General features: G+C 47.8%; 1 protein-coding gene across 1 annotated transcript in view; it reads right to left on the reverse strand.

The window, feature by feature from the left end:
* Positions 1–5408, reverse strand: part of SLC6A4 (solute carrier family 6 member 4) — a 31732-nt gene extending 26324 nt beyond the window's left edge. Inside the window, exon 1 of the mRNA XM_019650550.1 lies at positions 5138–5408. The gene's annotated coding sequence lies outside the window, so the exon portion shown is untranslated. The remainder of the gene's footprint in view (positions 1–5137) is intronic.
* Positions 5409–14170: the final 8762 nt, after the last annotated feature.

Here is a 14170-nt window from a genome sequence, read left to right on the forward strand (position 1 = left end):
TAAAGGACAAGGAAGTAGAGAGGCTCTTGTATGGATTCCATGGAGGTGTCCTTTAGGCATCTTTAAAGAGCTTTAGAAGTTGATGACACAAATTCCTTATTACACTTAATTTCACTACTTACTTTTCTGCAGAAAACAAAACTACTTTCCCTCTGTTGCTGTCATGTTTCAACGTGGACAAGGCCAGGAAAGAGACTTGGACGACTCAAACAGGTGATGTGTTAGATTAAGCAGGATTAGGGTCGTCACTTATACCTTCTAAACACTCCCTTATTATTGTAATAAGGCAACTTATGCAATAAATAGAAATCAAGACCAAAAAGGCGGGCGCATTTCCAAACACAGTTTCTTTTCCTTAGAAACAGGTACATTACTAAGACGACTTTAATGTGAAACAGACAAGATTAGACCCACAAAAGGGAGTTGAGACAGGGATAGGAGGCAGGAGAGAGAAGAAAACCAGCCCCGGGGAAAGTGTGTTATGAAATGAGGGTAGAGTTACTTGTGGCAGCTCAGCCAGGCGGGAGAGAGAAGGGGAGGAAAAAGGAGCTTGAGGTGGAGTTATATAAAACGTGAAAATGAGAGGAGAGGGAACTGGGCCCATTTCTCTGGGTGGAAGAACAAAATTGGAAGGGAACAAAATGAGGGGAAGAAATAGGGTGCGGCAGCCGAGTGGAATGGGGGCATGGAGGTCCATGTACGGCCCACTCTTCCGCCACATGATGTTTGTGACTTGGGTGTTGCTTGAATTGAAGATGCCTATACTCTTAGGTCAACAAGTTCTGCAATGTGCTTTACAAGGAGTCACCTAAGCAGTTTGGGGAATTCCTGAAAACTCAGTTCCTCATGACATAGTACTAATCTGGTTCTCACATGCACTGAAATAAGGGCGAGAGAGAGTTTCCAATTCCTGGGAGTTTCCAGTCTCAAAAAGTAACCCTCGAAGCGAACAAAAGAGGACATCATGAGATAGTGGGGGAAATTTGAATATGGGCTGTCTATTCGATAATATTTTGTCAATGTTAATTTTCCCAAATGTGATTAATAATGGGGCTCCGTTATGTAGGAGAACATCCCTGTTCTTAGGAGACCCGGGCTGAAGTATTTAGGGGGAACTATTTGGATGTCTGCAAATTCTCGAAGGTTCAACACAAAAATCATTGCATGAATGATGTCGTATGTTACATACAATGTATCAAATTATGTATATGTTACATGTATATAAATAGTGTATAATTAGAGAGAGCATACATTCACAAACGTGGCAAAATGTTAGCAACTGGTGAGGGTTGCCTGGATCATTTCTCTGAATTTTTCAGTTGAAATTTTCCAAAATAAAAAATTGGGGGGGGGCGGGGGGGGGGAGGAAGTAGTTCTAGCCCTCAGAGGAGCTGGGAAACCTCCTCAGTCAAACCTCAGTGCTGCCAGTGGTGCGCCCAGAATAGCATATCTCCTCTCTCCCCGCAGTCCCTTCCCTCCCCTTTCCTCTCTGCCCCAGCTCCTGTCCTCTGAGACAAGGGAAAGAGTTAGCTAGCTAACTAGATTAGCATTTAAAAACAACACACCCAGGGGAGAGAAAAGAACAGAGTGCAGAAGACTCAGGTGCCAGGCCTGGCTGTGTCCTCAGGGGCTGTGGGTGACCGTGAGCAAGCCATGGAGGACTTGGAGCAGATCCCTGCCAAGACTCTTTCAGCCCTGCCCTTCCCTAATTCTAGGGAACCCCTTCATTAGAGGAAAAGATTCAGTGCGTGCTATTTTCATTCAGCAGCTCTGTAACAAAGGAAATAGAATGTTCTTTTTTCCTTTACTATGCCCAGAAAGACCACATCAAAAACACAAGACAGCAAAGGCCCACCAACTTGCTCCTTCCCACTGAGCCTACCTCCCAGCTCCCCCCAGCTCTGATTCTCAGAGTACAGCTGGCTCTCTCAGATCTTCCACTTGGCCTAATTCTCAGCTCAAATAAAGAATTGGACCTCGGGATCCCAGGAGACCTTCCCCATGCCATCTGCCACTTGTCAGGGTCCGGGGACCCTGGCCACTGAGCTGGCCCTGGGACATCTCTCTCCATGTCTCCACGTCACTGAGGTTCATATCTTGCTCTGCAGTCCAGGGGTTTCTGAGTTAATGGAGGGTTACTTGGTCCTGGCTTTTAAAAAGCCTATGATTTCAATACCCTTGGTCCAGGGTTGGAATGGCAGTGAAGGAGCTGCTGTTAGATTCCAAGGGAGCAAAAGGAAAGAGGAAAATAAGGCAGTCACACTCGCCTTATCTCGACTCATTCTGCCACCATTAGACGCAGGGCTGGAAACACACACACACACACACACACACACACACACACACACTTGCTTTAAAAACATGTTGACTTTCCGAGAATGCGCATTCATCTTCCCAGTCCCCAAGAGCTGACAAAGGTCAGGCTGGAGGGGATGCCCCTCCACTGAGACGTCACTCAGAGACCATTGCTGAATATGGACCCACGTCAGTACCATGAGCTCTGCCTGGAAAGAAGGAGTCTGTGTCACCGATGGTGGGTCTCGTGGCCACCCCAGAAAAGCAGTTCACCCCTCTGCCTGCCCAGGGAAAATCATTTATGCCAGGTTTCTTTTAAAGGCTAGTTTAATCTGCTTTCCACCTGGGTTCATCCTAGAAGGATGAGTTTTATTTCCTTCGCGTGCCATTTTGCCCAGTTAAACCCAGAAACTGACAAGTATTCTTGGTCCAAGGTTGGCAATGCCTGGACCCATAAGAACAGAGTGAGTCAGCATCGCTTGCCTCAGGAATGGAGAAATGGGCACTTTATCAGACCTTTGACTCACACCCTAGCTTGCTCTGTGCACAAACTTCAGCAGAGTGCAGTCAATTGGCAACAGCTCAGTGACTAAGAAGAAAAGCCCACACAGGCCAAATCTGCACTGCCTGCAAGTCGTTTCTACCACACCACACCCTGGGCGTGTCTCACAGGGGATTTGGGGAGTTTGGAACTCCAGCCTGTTGGTTGGATGTGGTTGAGGTGCAGGACTTAATGTCCGTGTGTCAGGGTGTGCAAAGCCTCCTACTTAGGGTGAAACGCAGGAGATCCCCAGAGGACCCTGATTTGGTGGCAACGTTTGGGTAGAAAGTTCCTGCCCACAGGCATTTGGTCCCATCATTTCAAGTTGTGTTTGCTTAAAGAAAACAGATTAGGGTCATAGCACAGAATGAGTCGGAGGGGGCTTAGACATCACGTTACGCAGGAACCTCGCTTCCCTCTCGCTTAGAGCTGAGGACCATGAGGCCCAGGGGAGCTGATCTGTGACCCGGAATAACTAAGGTCCAAGGTACTTTCTTAAATGGAGAGAAAAATGACTGCATAATTTTCCCTTTGGCCATCCAGGCTTCTTTATTTAAAAAAGTCAAGTCATGACCATATCCTGTTGATTCATGAAGCCAAATTAAAATTAAACTTCTTCAGGCAGCCCTGACTTTGTCCTCTCAAATTATGCCATTTGACGGGTAACGAAGGAGAAGAAACTGCCACTTACTGGCTCAATTTCTAGAATTACCTGTGCTTCTCTTCGGAGGGGTTATCCATGGTGTTTTTGCAAGCCTGCTACCTGAGACAACCCTCTCCTATCAAGTACCCCAGTCCACTGTCATCTCACCCATTGGTGAAACTCTTCGATATGCCTCTCTGACTTTCATCAAAATGCTCAGACAACTCTCAAAATACCCCAAAGAGGAATTTCTGAGGTTTTGCTGATTCATGTCAATGTTACTCCATCCCCACCCCCAACCCATCACCCACTTCTAGTATATGTATTTATTAAGCCAGGAGACAGAAAGAAATGGGTTCGAATATCTCTGCTGGTATTACATCTCTGAAAGGTCCTACCTAGATGGATTGCCAGCGTGTTGAGGGGATTTTTGATGAATTGTGAAGCAGTCTCAATCTGCTGTTATTTAGCCTCAGTGAAGAAAAGAAAAACCCATGCTCCGAAGAGCTTGCTCAGTTTGCACCAGCCCCATAAGAACCTGCCTCTCACCCATGCTGGAAGCACCCACCCTCACCCCTGTCTGTGGTAGGAAAACTCGAACGTTTAGGATCAGCGGCTCCACACAAAAGCAAGTAGGAGGACAAAGACTCAAAGCTGTGTGTTTCCCTCCACTCCTAGAAACCCATAGTGCCCCTCTGTCTCATAAAACACAAATCCCAGTGTTGCTTTCTTAGACATTTTTCCTATGTAACAGAAGGCGAAACACATTAAATATTTGATCTCGTCTTACTATGATGAGAGCTAGCAGGCTCATAAATAACCCATTGACCTGGTTTTTTTTTAGTTTTTTTTCTGGACAAAATTGATCATAAAAACACACTCAAGTCTTTGTTACATCTGGCTCAGAAATTCTACCCCTCTCAAACTCTTTAGAACCCCAACTGAAAGCGAAAAGCATTCCTCCTAGGACCAAGTGCAAAAGGAAATGTGCTCCTTCGTGTAGCTTAGCTCCAGAGAGCTTTTTCAAAAACAAGTTTGTGCACCTTTTTTTCAAGCAACTGATGGTCACATACTTCCACCGTATAAGAGAGCTGGCTGGAGTTTGGGTTTCACATAAATTCTGAATGGCCCGTGAGATGTCTGAGCGCGCAGCGGCTCTGCCAGTGAAAGCAACCCAAGCGCACCGAGACTCGTCCCACTTAAGTGTCATTCAGAGATTTCTCTAGATAGTTGGGCATTTATGTCAACCAGAACTTCTCCCTGCAGAAAATGCCTTTGCATAAAGCCACCAGCCCGCGATGGCAGTAAGTCAAGAGCAAACATAAGCTATGGGGTGAAAAAACTAAAGCAACTTTTCCCAAAGCACAGGACAGCACTTTGCTTAAGACCATCTTGACAGGGTCTGGTACTCAGGACAGCACAAAGCCCGTGCATGCAACAGACAAAGGGGCCCTACAGAGCCCGCGAGTCCACTCCACCGTCACCTCTCCCTCCGGCCCGACTGCGGTCCACACCCGTTCTTCCCGAGAGGGCAGCCGCAGCCGCCAGGAGCCCACCGCACAGGCGCACACACGCCCTCGCCCGTGCCTGGTGAGGCAGAGAGAGACGAAGTTCTGGAAAGAAGTGTGGGCTAGAAACAAGAGTGAAAGCGGACCCACCTGCCGGGAGTCCGTGGGGAGGCTGGTCCCGCGCGCGGCTCTCCGAGGCGGGGCGACCCTCGCGCCTTCGAGGCACCGGGGCGGCCGCTGCCTGTGCGGGAGCTGCGCCCGAGCTGCCGTATTTGTACTCTCGGCCCCTCACATGGTCTGATCTCTAGATATCCGCCGCCACAGAGCTCTTTAAGAATTTTTGCGTCACTTTGAGCCGCACAAACTTTACGTTTCCCCGCGGCCGCGCGGGTCGGCGTTCCTCCTGGGGGTGGGCGGTGGCCGCGTGGGCGCGCTCACTGGGCAAGGGGGCTGCAGGGGGCGGTAAGTGGAAAGAGGGGCGGGGACCAGGCGCGGGGGAGATGACGGACACCCCCACCACGGTCACACACGCACGTACTCAGTCTGTAGGAGGGACAGTGCCCTAGAAAGAGAGGGAGCCCGGGGCGGTGAGAGGTTGGCCTCAGAGGTTGGCCGAGCAGAGCCAAGAACCCCAATTTTCCTGCTTTTTAACCTTTCCGGGGAGGAGGTCTCCCCCACAACTGACAAGTATGATAGTTCCTCCCCTACCAAATTGCTCCCAAAATTTCAACTATGTTTTTGCTCCATGTCACTTCCTCAAAGCGATCTGTCTTGACCACCGACAGCTCTCCCCATCGCCCCCATCCCCAATCCAGCCCTACTGTTCTTCCTAGGACTGAACAGCACCTGGCATTCCTTGAGCGTATCTGGCTCTCCTGCTGGGGTGTGAGCTAAGCCAGAGGGACCTTGTCTAATTCCTCACCATCCTTAGAGCCTCCTACAGTGCCCAGTAGTGCCCAGCCTAGAGCCTCACAGTAAATACTTGCAGAAAGAATGAATGAAGAATTCTTTCCCACTTTGTGAAACAGCCACAGTTCAAAGCAGTCACAGGACAGATAGATGGGTGCTGTTCTGCAAAAACTGTATGTCTGTGATGTTGGCTGAGTGGATGAGTTAACTACAGTATCTAATTAACCTAAGAGGTTCAACAGGGACCTATTGTTTTGAACCATGTAAATATAGTGCTTTGATAATTTTTTAAAAACCAACCACTTAAGTTTAAAAAGAAATTTAACTTTATGATATTATTTTTTCAGTATGTTTTTGTTTGTTTGTTTTACCTTTGAAAAGAACAGATATAGTGCTTGCTTTGGAATATCCTGAAGCTGAAGAGGACGAAGGCTGACCCACCTACCTGTCCCCAGAGGAGGCAGGGACCTGGCAAAGCAGAAGGCAGAAAGGAAATAACATGTTGGCAGCCCCCTTGTCCTTGGAGCACTGGAACTCAGAAAGCTGAGCTCGCACCCCGCTGAGCTGAGCAGGCGACCTGAGGGACTGGGTTAGAATAAGTCTGTACCCGGGTGTGGGCGGTGCCCCAATCTGGAAGGAATGAAATCAGTGTGAGGTTTTGGCGCCACCTAGAGGTCAGGGTGGCAATTGCAAGGAGAGTGGGGCGCCCTTTAGAAAGCAGTACCCAGGCTGCTGCTCTGGTGAGCTAGCTGGCGTCCAGGGCGGCAAAGCCAGGCTGGTGATTCCTGGGCAAGTATGGGAATTTCATCTCCTGGCTAAATCGGATGAATACTGTCCGCTACATCCCAGGTTCCTCTTAGTCTTCATAAACTAATGTGTAAGAGCTGTCTAAACAAAGGGCTATGTAAAAGTAAGAGGTGGTTCCGAGGAGGGGGCAGGACAGACCAAAGGGCCCTGGGAGGAGGACCAAAGGCTGCAGGAGGCAATGAGATGACTTCAGGCCTTGGCCAAGGCTCTTGTTTCCACCCAGCCCATTCTCCACTCTGGCTCAACGCGGCTTTTCTACACCATTCCACAGGCTCATGAACTATTGAACCCACCACTCCTGGCCTTCTTTCTAGACCCTAATACCTATTCCTACCCAGCCACCCTGGGCCCCTCTTGGAAGCGCTTTCTCCAGTGCAGGTGCCTGGAGAGAGGGAGCCCCACAGACCTGGATTACATCCCAGCCCTGACCCTGTACTGTCCATGTGGGTTTGTTCCCACACAAGGTAAACTCCTTAATCTCAGCCTCTATGGCCTTCAGGTCCCTCGTCAGTAAAACAGGAATCACAATAATGGCGGGTACCACCCAACTGGGGGGAGTGAAGGGGCTGACACGTGTGATAACACCAGCGCCCTCTTCTCCCAGGGAGACTTCCAATGTATCCTCTCTCTTGGACTGTCTGAGGGGTGCTGTCAGAAAAAGGCATTAAAATTACACAGACTGAACCTTCCCCTCATTCCTCATGGCTTCCCTTGCACAGTTCACACAAAATTGTCCCAGACGGTCCATCTTATCTCTACACACATGCTTTCTCTTCCTCTCATCCCTGTGGGCGCCATTCCACAGAGAACACTTAGCTTCCGCTGCCCCACTTTCACCTCAGCAAAACCAGCCTCTCTCCTCCCTGCAGCTACACCTTCCCTGTCCTGCTTCCCATTCTCAGCGCCACACCTGCCCTGTCATTCTCGGCACCCTGACTCTCTCCCTTGCCAACATCCTCAGTTCCCGTACCACACGCTCACTGCCTGCGGAGCTCCATTTGATGGCCCATTTTTACCTCCAAATCAGGGTGAGTGGACAGATGTCATCATCTATTGTCCAAAACAGGGCAGCCCTTCCCAGCTGTCCACCTCCGTTGTAGCTCCTTCAAGACCCGGGCACCTATTCCATGCCCAGCATGGAGGAAGACACAACCTTTGCCCTTAGGAGTTAGGAAGAGGGGCTGTGCAGAACATGGAAGGTGGTAGGGAGCCCTGAGTGGCAGAGGCATGAGGAAAGACGTGCTTTCAGAGAAGGACCCACTTGCACTGGAGGTACAGCGGGGCGTGGGGGTGGCTGGAGTCAGGTGGGTTTCTTAGAATGTGAGTGCAGGGGTGAGGCAGGGTGGCACAAGTGCAAACAGGGAAGAGATAGACTTCAGGAACCAGCAGGAGAACCTGTGAGGCTCGTCGACTAGTTGGTGTATGGGGAAAGTGATGGGGCTGTGCAAGATGACGTGAACCTGGGTGACTGGGCGAAGAGGCATGCCAGGAGATCATGGCTCATCAATAATGTCTCTTTGTCCCATGAGCTCTTGCCCAGAAATAGACGGGCCTCAGCCTGCTATGAGCCTGCAGAGTAAACACCGTCTTCAGCTTCCAGAGGTAAAGAACACATTTAAATAATTACCTCCTCTCCCTAGCCTGCTCTCCTTCACCACACACAAACATCGCCACCAAGAAGACCCACTTTCTGGGTGTCTCAAAGCCCAGCAACCATTCCCCCAGGAGCCAGGCCAGGACAAACCATGGAGGTCTGAGCCTCTCCCTCCGGAAGCCCTGGTGCCATGTGTCTGTCCTGCCTCTGCTCTGTTTACACAATAATGGAAGACGAGGCCCACCCCTTCTTGTGGGCTTTTCCTTAGCATTCCCAGTCCTCAGAGGGCATTCCTGCTCCATGCCTTCCAGGCACCACCACCCCTGCCCCTCACCCCAGGTTTTTCCTGGGAAGTGAAATAGTTTTGGTGACTGTGTTCATGTTCAACCATGGAAGAATGTAGCACTTCCAGGGCAGGATTGGCTGCCACTGTGAACTCTGGGTTTGTCCCCACAGAGGTCTAACACAGGAGGCCCCTGGGGCAGGCCCTCTCTGGTCCAGATGACACGAGGCAAAGAGAATGGGAGGGAAAGCCTCTTCCGGAGTGCCAGGAGGGTGATGGTGCTGAGCTGCAGGAGAGGAATGAAAGGCTGGGTCAGGTTCAGCCCTGGGGAAGACAGAAGACATTTGGAAGTAGATGAACTGTGTCTTTGGTCACCTTTTCCTGGCCTTGTCTCTCCCATTCCTTATGAACCTACCGCCTTTGTCAAATAAACCTCTTCCCCCAGATTTCATAGGTATGGTGAGTACCCTATGCTATATCTATAAACTTTGAAGCCAGGGTTTTTATTTTATACCTCCTTCGTATAGGATTTCCTCCCTGACTGTCAATACCCTTAGCTAGGGCCACGTCCTGGAGGGCAGCTGTTTTTACGTTACTGCCTTGGCAGAGAAATTGAAGCCAGGAGAAGCATAGAGTCCTAGGAAGACCCCCCCACAGCCCCGTGGACACACAGATGTGTTATAGTCCTTTGATAACTCCTACATGCGGCCTCCACCAGGCCCAGAGTTCCTAAGAGATGGGGGCCTACCTCTCTCCAGGTCTCAACACCTACCACCGTGTCAGCACACAGCAGGCCCCATAAACATATGAACTGGCAATGAATGACTAGGGAAATCCCTGGTACTCTTTTTATTTATTTTTTTTAGATTTTATTGGGGAATTGGGGAAGGGGAACAGCCAAGTTGTTGTCCTTCAATCTTAGTAGTAGCCTGTTACTCTTAACAGACTTCGTGCCATAAAAACCGGGGCCCTAGGGACCGGCAAGCACACCGTGGTACATCCAACAACGGGGTACTGCCCAGCTGTGGAAAAGAGCGAGGCGTTTTTATCTGGGCTGATTTGGGGAGGTTCACAAGATTTATTGCTAACTGAGAAAAAAGAAAGAAAACACGGAGCTGGTGTTACTCCGATTTGGAGAGAGAGAGGCAGGCTGACGTGTGTATTGAAATCTAAGTATATAGAAGAAACTAAGAATAGTAAGTGCCTTGGAAGGAAAGGATGTTAGAGGTGGAAGGGGACCCTGCTTTTTCACCAACCTTCTATACTACTTCAATATTTTCCATGGGTAGGTAATAATTTTAGAAAACGTTTTTCAGAAAAGCAACATTTTTTTTTAAAGTTATAAAAGTGAAAAAAAAAAAAGAAAACGAGAGAGAGGGGAAAGAAAGAACACAGGGAGACATTCTAGGGGGCCCCAAGCTCATCACAACACAAGGAAGAAACCTGAAGCAGTTCTCAGGGGCACAGCTCCGCTGTGTGCAGCACAGGCGTGTCCATTTCCAAAACGGGGACAAATGACTCAGCACCACTGTCTTTTTTTTTTTTTCTTTTACTCTTGGGAAGGAGGCAAGTAGTTTCGCTAATTTACTAGAAAGGATGCTGTGAGCCAAGAGGTGATGTCCAGGATCACCTCTCAGGATCCGATCAAGAGGGACAGGATTCTCTCTGGAACTCAGTCCTCTGCTTCGTCCCTGAAGTCACGCCTCTCTCCTGCGCTGCCATGGCCGGTTTTCTTTTGCCTGCACACGATTATACAACACTCATCCTCTCTTTGGCTCCTCTTCCCCTCCAGGAACTTTGAGGGAACTTGTGCCTCTGCCTGTAGGGAGGTTTGTCCTTCGTGTCTTCTTTGTAAGATGATCACCCTCATTCTTGATGTCTGGGGTCACTGGTTAGAAGTTGTTTAAAACCAGTCAGTATTTCTTTTTCTTTTCCAATTTCAAGACCTGTCATAACTATCACGGCACTTACCAGGAGACCTCACTCATATAAATCTGCCTTCTTTTTCAACTGGCTCAAGTATATACATCTTATTTTCCCAAGTAAATGATAAACTCCTGGAGAGCAGGGAATTGTTTTAACCTCCCGGAGGGCCTGGCACAATACTGGCCATGTTGAAGCAGCTCTGTGAGGGCTGGTAATTAGTAAAAGCGACACTTTTCTGAGCATCTACCCGGCCCATTATCTGCATTCTCTTTTGCTCTTTTCCTACCACATGGGTAATAGGCAGTACACACCCTTTGGCTGTTATTTTGCTGTACATGTTATTTAAAAGGAATGATAGGTTTCCTTTTTCAAACTATGAGTTTCCTATTTAATACATTTAAATTCGTTTTTTTTTAAATAAAAGTGGTATGGAGACTGACCTCAGAGATGTCAGTCACTTGTCTCTGCAGACACAGGCTTCAAGCTGCTTGAAAGGAAACTCCAAAGGCCCTGAGTTTCCACTGTGCTGGGCAGATTGGAAACAGGAAAGGTGCAAGCAGTGAGGGGAGGGATAAACCTTTGTCATTTCCCCTCCCTCTGTTCCCCCACTGATGCCTGTCACCTTCACAAAATCTAGACCTTTCTGTTAAGCATTGAAACAAGAAGATACGGGGGCTTTGTTCTCATCCTGCTCGTCCCTGTTGAGCAAGTTATAGGAAAGCAGATTTCGGATCTATGTATAAACTTTTAATTGAGTATACCTGTCAGAACAGAGGGCAGTTTCAATCAGTCAGCCAGCCATATTTACCACTTGCTGGTGAATACAGTGGTGAACAAGACAAAATCCCTGCTAGTGGGGAGCTGACAGGGAGTATCGACTGTGGGGAAAACAGGCATAAACATCTACATAAAGAAGATCATTTCAGAAAGTGATAAATACTGTGAAGAAAATAGACCCCAGGACCAGTATAGAAAGTGACAGGGGTGGGCATGATAGCGTCGGTGGGGAGGAGGAAGCTGGCTACTTAGATAAGGGCATCGGGTGGCCTTGACATTCCAGCCATGACCTACATCATGAGACGCCAGCCATGCAAAGACCTGATGGAAGAGCTTTAGGAAGAGGGAACAGCAAGGAGGCGGGATGAGCTCGGTGTGTTTGAGGGACAAAGAGGGTTGGCTGGAGCAGAGTGAACAAGAAGGGAAGTGAGGAATCTGAGTGTGGAGAGGTGGGCAGGGGCCACAAGGGAGGGGGCTGTGTGCTTCTGTCCCTCTGTCCAAGTAAGACTCATAGGACTTACCTGTGTTGGACAAGTGTTGAGCAGGTAACCCATGAGGTCCCTGCCAAGTGAGATGCAGGGAGGCTACAAATGGAAGTCAAGTACACCCTGGTACTTCCCACCACATACCCACCTTGCCTGCCTCAGCTACCCCATCCTGCTGTGCAGCAGCTGATTTAAAACACAAATAAAAACTGTCACGAGGTAGCCTGAGAGATGATTCCAGAGCCCACCCTGTCCACTGCAAGAGGCGCTACTGAACTAGAGCATTTCTAGAGAAGTGAAAGAGGGCAATTAATATTCAAACTGAACCAAGAAAGAGGTGAGCAGAAGGGCTTCCTGTCATCACACCATCCTGTTTCCAAAGAACTGCAGCCTGTAGGGAATGAACCCTCTCTCCCGCCCTCCTTCTCTTTCTCCCTTTCCCTTTGTGGGAATGTGTAAAGGGCCTGGAGTTTGAAAAGGGAAACGAAACTCTAGCCAGTTTATTCCGAGTTTTCGATCAAATCGGATCACAGACCCCAGGGAGAATCAGCTTCACGATTCTGAACAAGTTGTCCTCAGTATGAGAATGCTCATCTGCAGTTAACTTAAATGAAAAAAATCCAACTTAACCAGGAACTAGAGCACCTACACGATGTGACTGGAGGACCGAGAGCTGAAGTTTAAGGGTCCTGGCCCTGCCAACAGCAAATTAAAATGAAGCTGCTCTCTCAGGACAAGCAGGAGCGCGTGGATGGGTCCACAGCCACGTCCCGAAGGCTCGCTTCATTATCAGCTCCTGGCTTTTTGGCCTGGACATGTAGGGTCAGCATGACTACACATCTCAAGAGGAGTCTAGGGACTGGTGAGGACTCCCCAGAGGTCGCAGTATCCTTCCAAAGAGATAGGGGACAATTCCTATCTTTCCATTTCTGAGCTCACCAGTTACCCAAATGTTAGTTCTTCCAGCTCCGATCTCTAAAACTTTGGCCCATTTCCCTTTGTCTTCAGCAGAGAAGATAGGCCCACCATTCTTTCTCCCCGCTGGATCCTAAATTTTATTTGAGAAATAGCTTTCATTAGATATTTGGTTATGAAATATACCTTTTTATATATTGCTGGATTTGGTTTCTATTTGGTTTAGGACTTACACATCTACATTTATGGGTGAGATTTGCATGTGATTTCCCCCCACACACACACAATCCTTGTCAGGTTATGCCAGCCTCATAAACTAATTCTTTGTGCAGTATAATAGTTCACATCTTTCCCCTTGGACCAATCGACATTTCCCAGCAAAGACTTCCAATCTTCTGGACACTAGAGCTCTAGGAGTCCAATGTGCCCGAAGACATTCAGAATGCCAATACAGTAAAACCTTGGATTGTGAGTAACGTGGTTTGTGAGTGTTCCGCAAGATGAGCAAACATTTCTAATACATTTGAATGTGATAAACGAGCGATGTCTTGCAATATGAGTCGTTTGTTTCCAAAATGAATTGTGCTCGCAAACCAAGGTATTACTTTGGTACTTTCACCCTCAGCTGTTTCTGACCTCCAGACCTTAAATTTTTGCCTTCTCAAAGATAAGTGAGCTGGCTGCTGAGCAGGGGAGGGACAGTCACCTAGCTGCCTGAAGTAGGGAGGGGATCTAACACATCCAATCCTACAGTAACCCTCCTTTCACTCCCAATTCCTGGAGTAAGGCTGGTGTTACCTCATCTGAGCTTTTTGGGATTGTGCAACGTAAATTGTTTTGCTTATCACTGGGTCTCCACACCACTGGCTCAGGATTCAAATTTTTTTCAGCTTGGTTAAATCTTTCAACACTTCTGCTTTCCAGCTTGTTTCTCCTTTCATGTTCCGGAGAAGCTTGTGGATTTGTCTTCTAAACAAATCCCTTTGTCACTTTTGACAAAGTTAAGAGTATCTTCTATTTTTCAAATATCTACATCTATAACAGTATCCTTTTGTGGGGTTTGTTTTTTTGTTTTTTTGTGTTTTTTTTTTGCATCAGTCTTGCCAAAGATGTTAATTTGCTTCATATTTTTAAAGCACAAACTTGTGGCTTTGTTGATCTATTTAATTTCTGCACATCTTTCTTATTACCTATTTTCTTTAGATTTTGTTGTTCTAATTTCTTGAAACAGATGCATAGCTCAATTTTCAGTCTTTCTTACATTTAATAAATGTAAGAAAGTTTAAGTACTGTCTGTCTCATTTTAGTACACAGTATTTTTATTATTGTTCAGGTTCAATTTCCTTTATATTTAGACCTATGAGTTAATTTCTAAACATATATGGGTCTTCTAGTTATCTTTTAATTTTGGTTTCTAACTTAATTGCACTGTAGTCTGCCCTGCATGATAACAGGCCTTTGAAATGCATTGAGGTTCACTCCACTGC

The sequence above is a fragment of the Hipposideros armiger genome, unplaced genomic scaffold (genome assembly GCF_001890085.2).
Source record: "Hipposideros armiger isolate ML-2016 unplaced genomic scaffold, ASM189008v1 scaffold_141, whole genome shotgun sequence".
Lineage (NCBI taxonomy): Eukaryota > Metazoa > Chordata > Mammalia > Chiroptera > Hipposideridae > Hipposideros > Hipposideros armiger.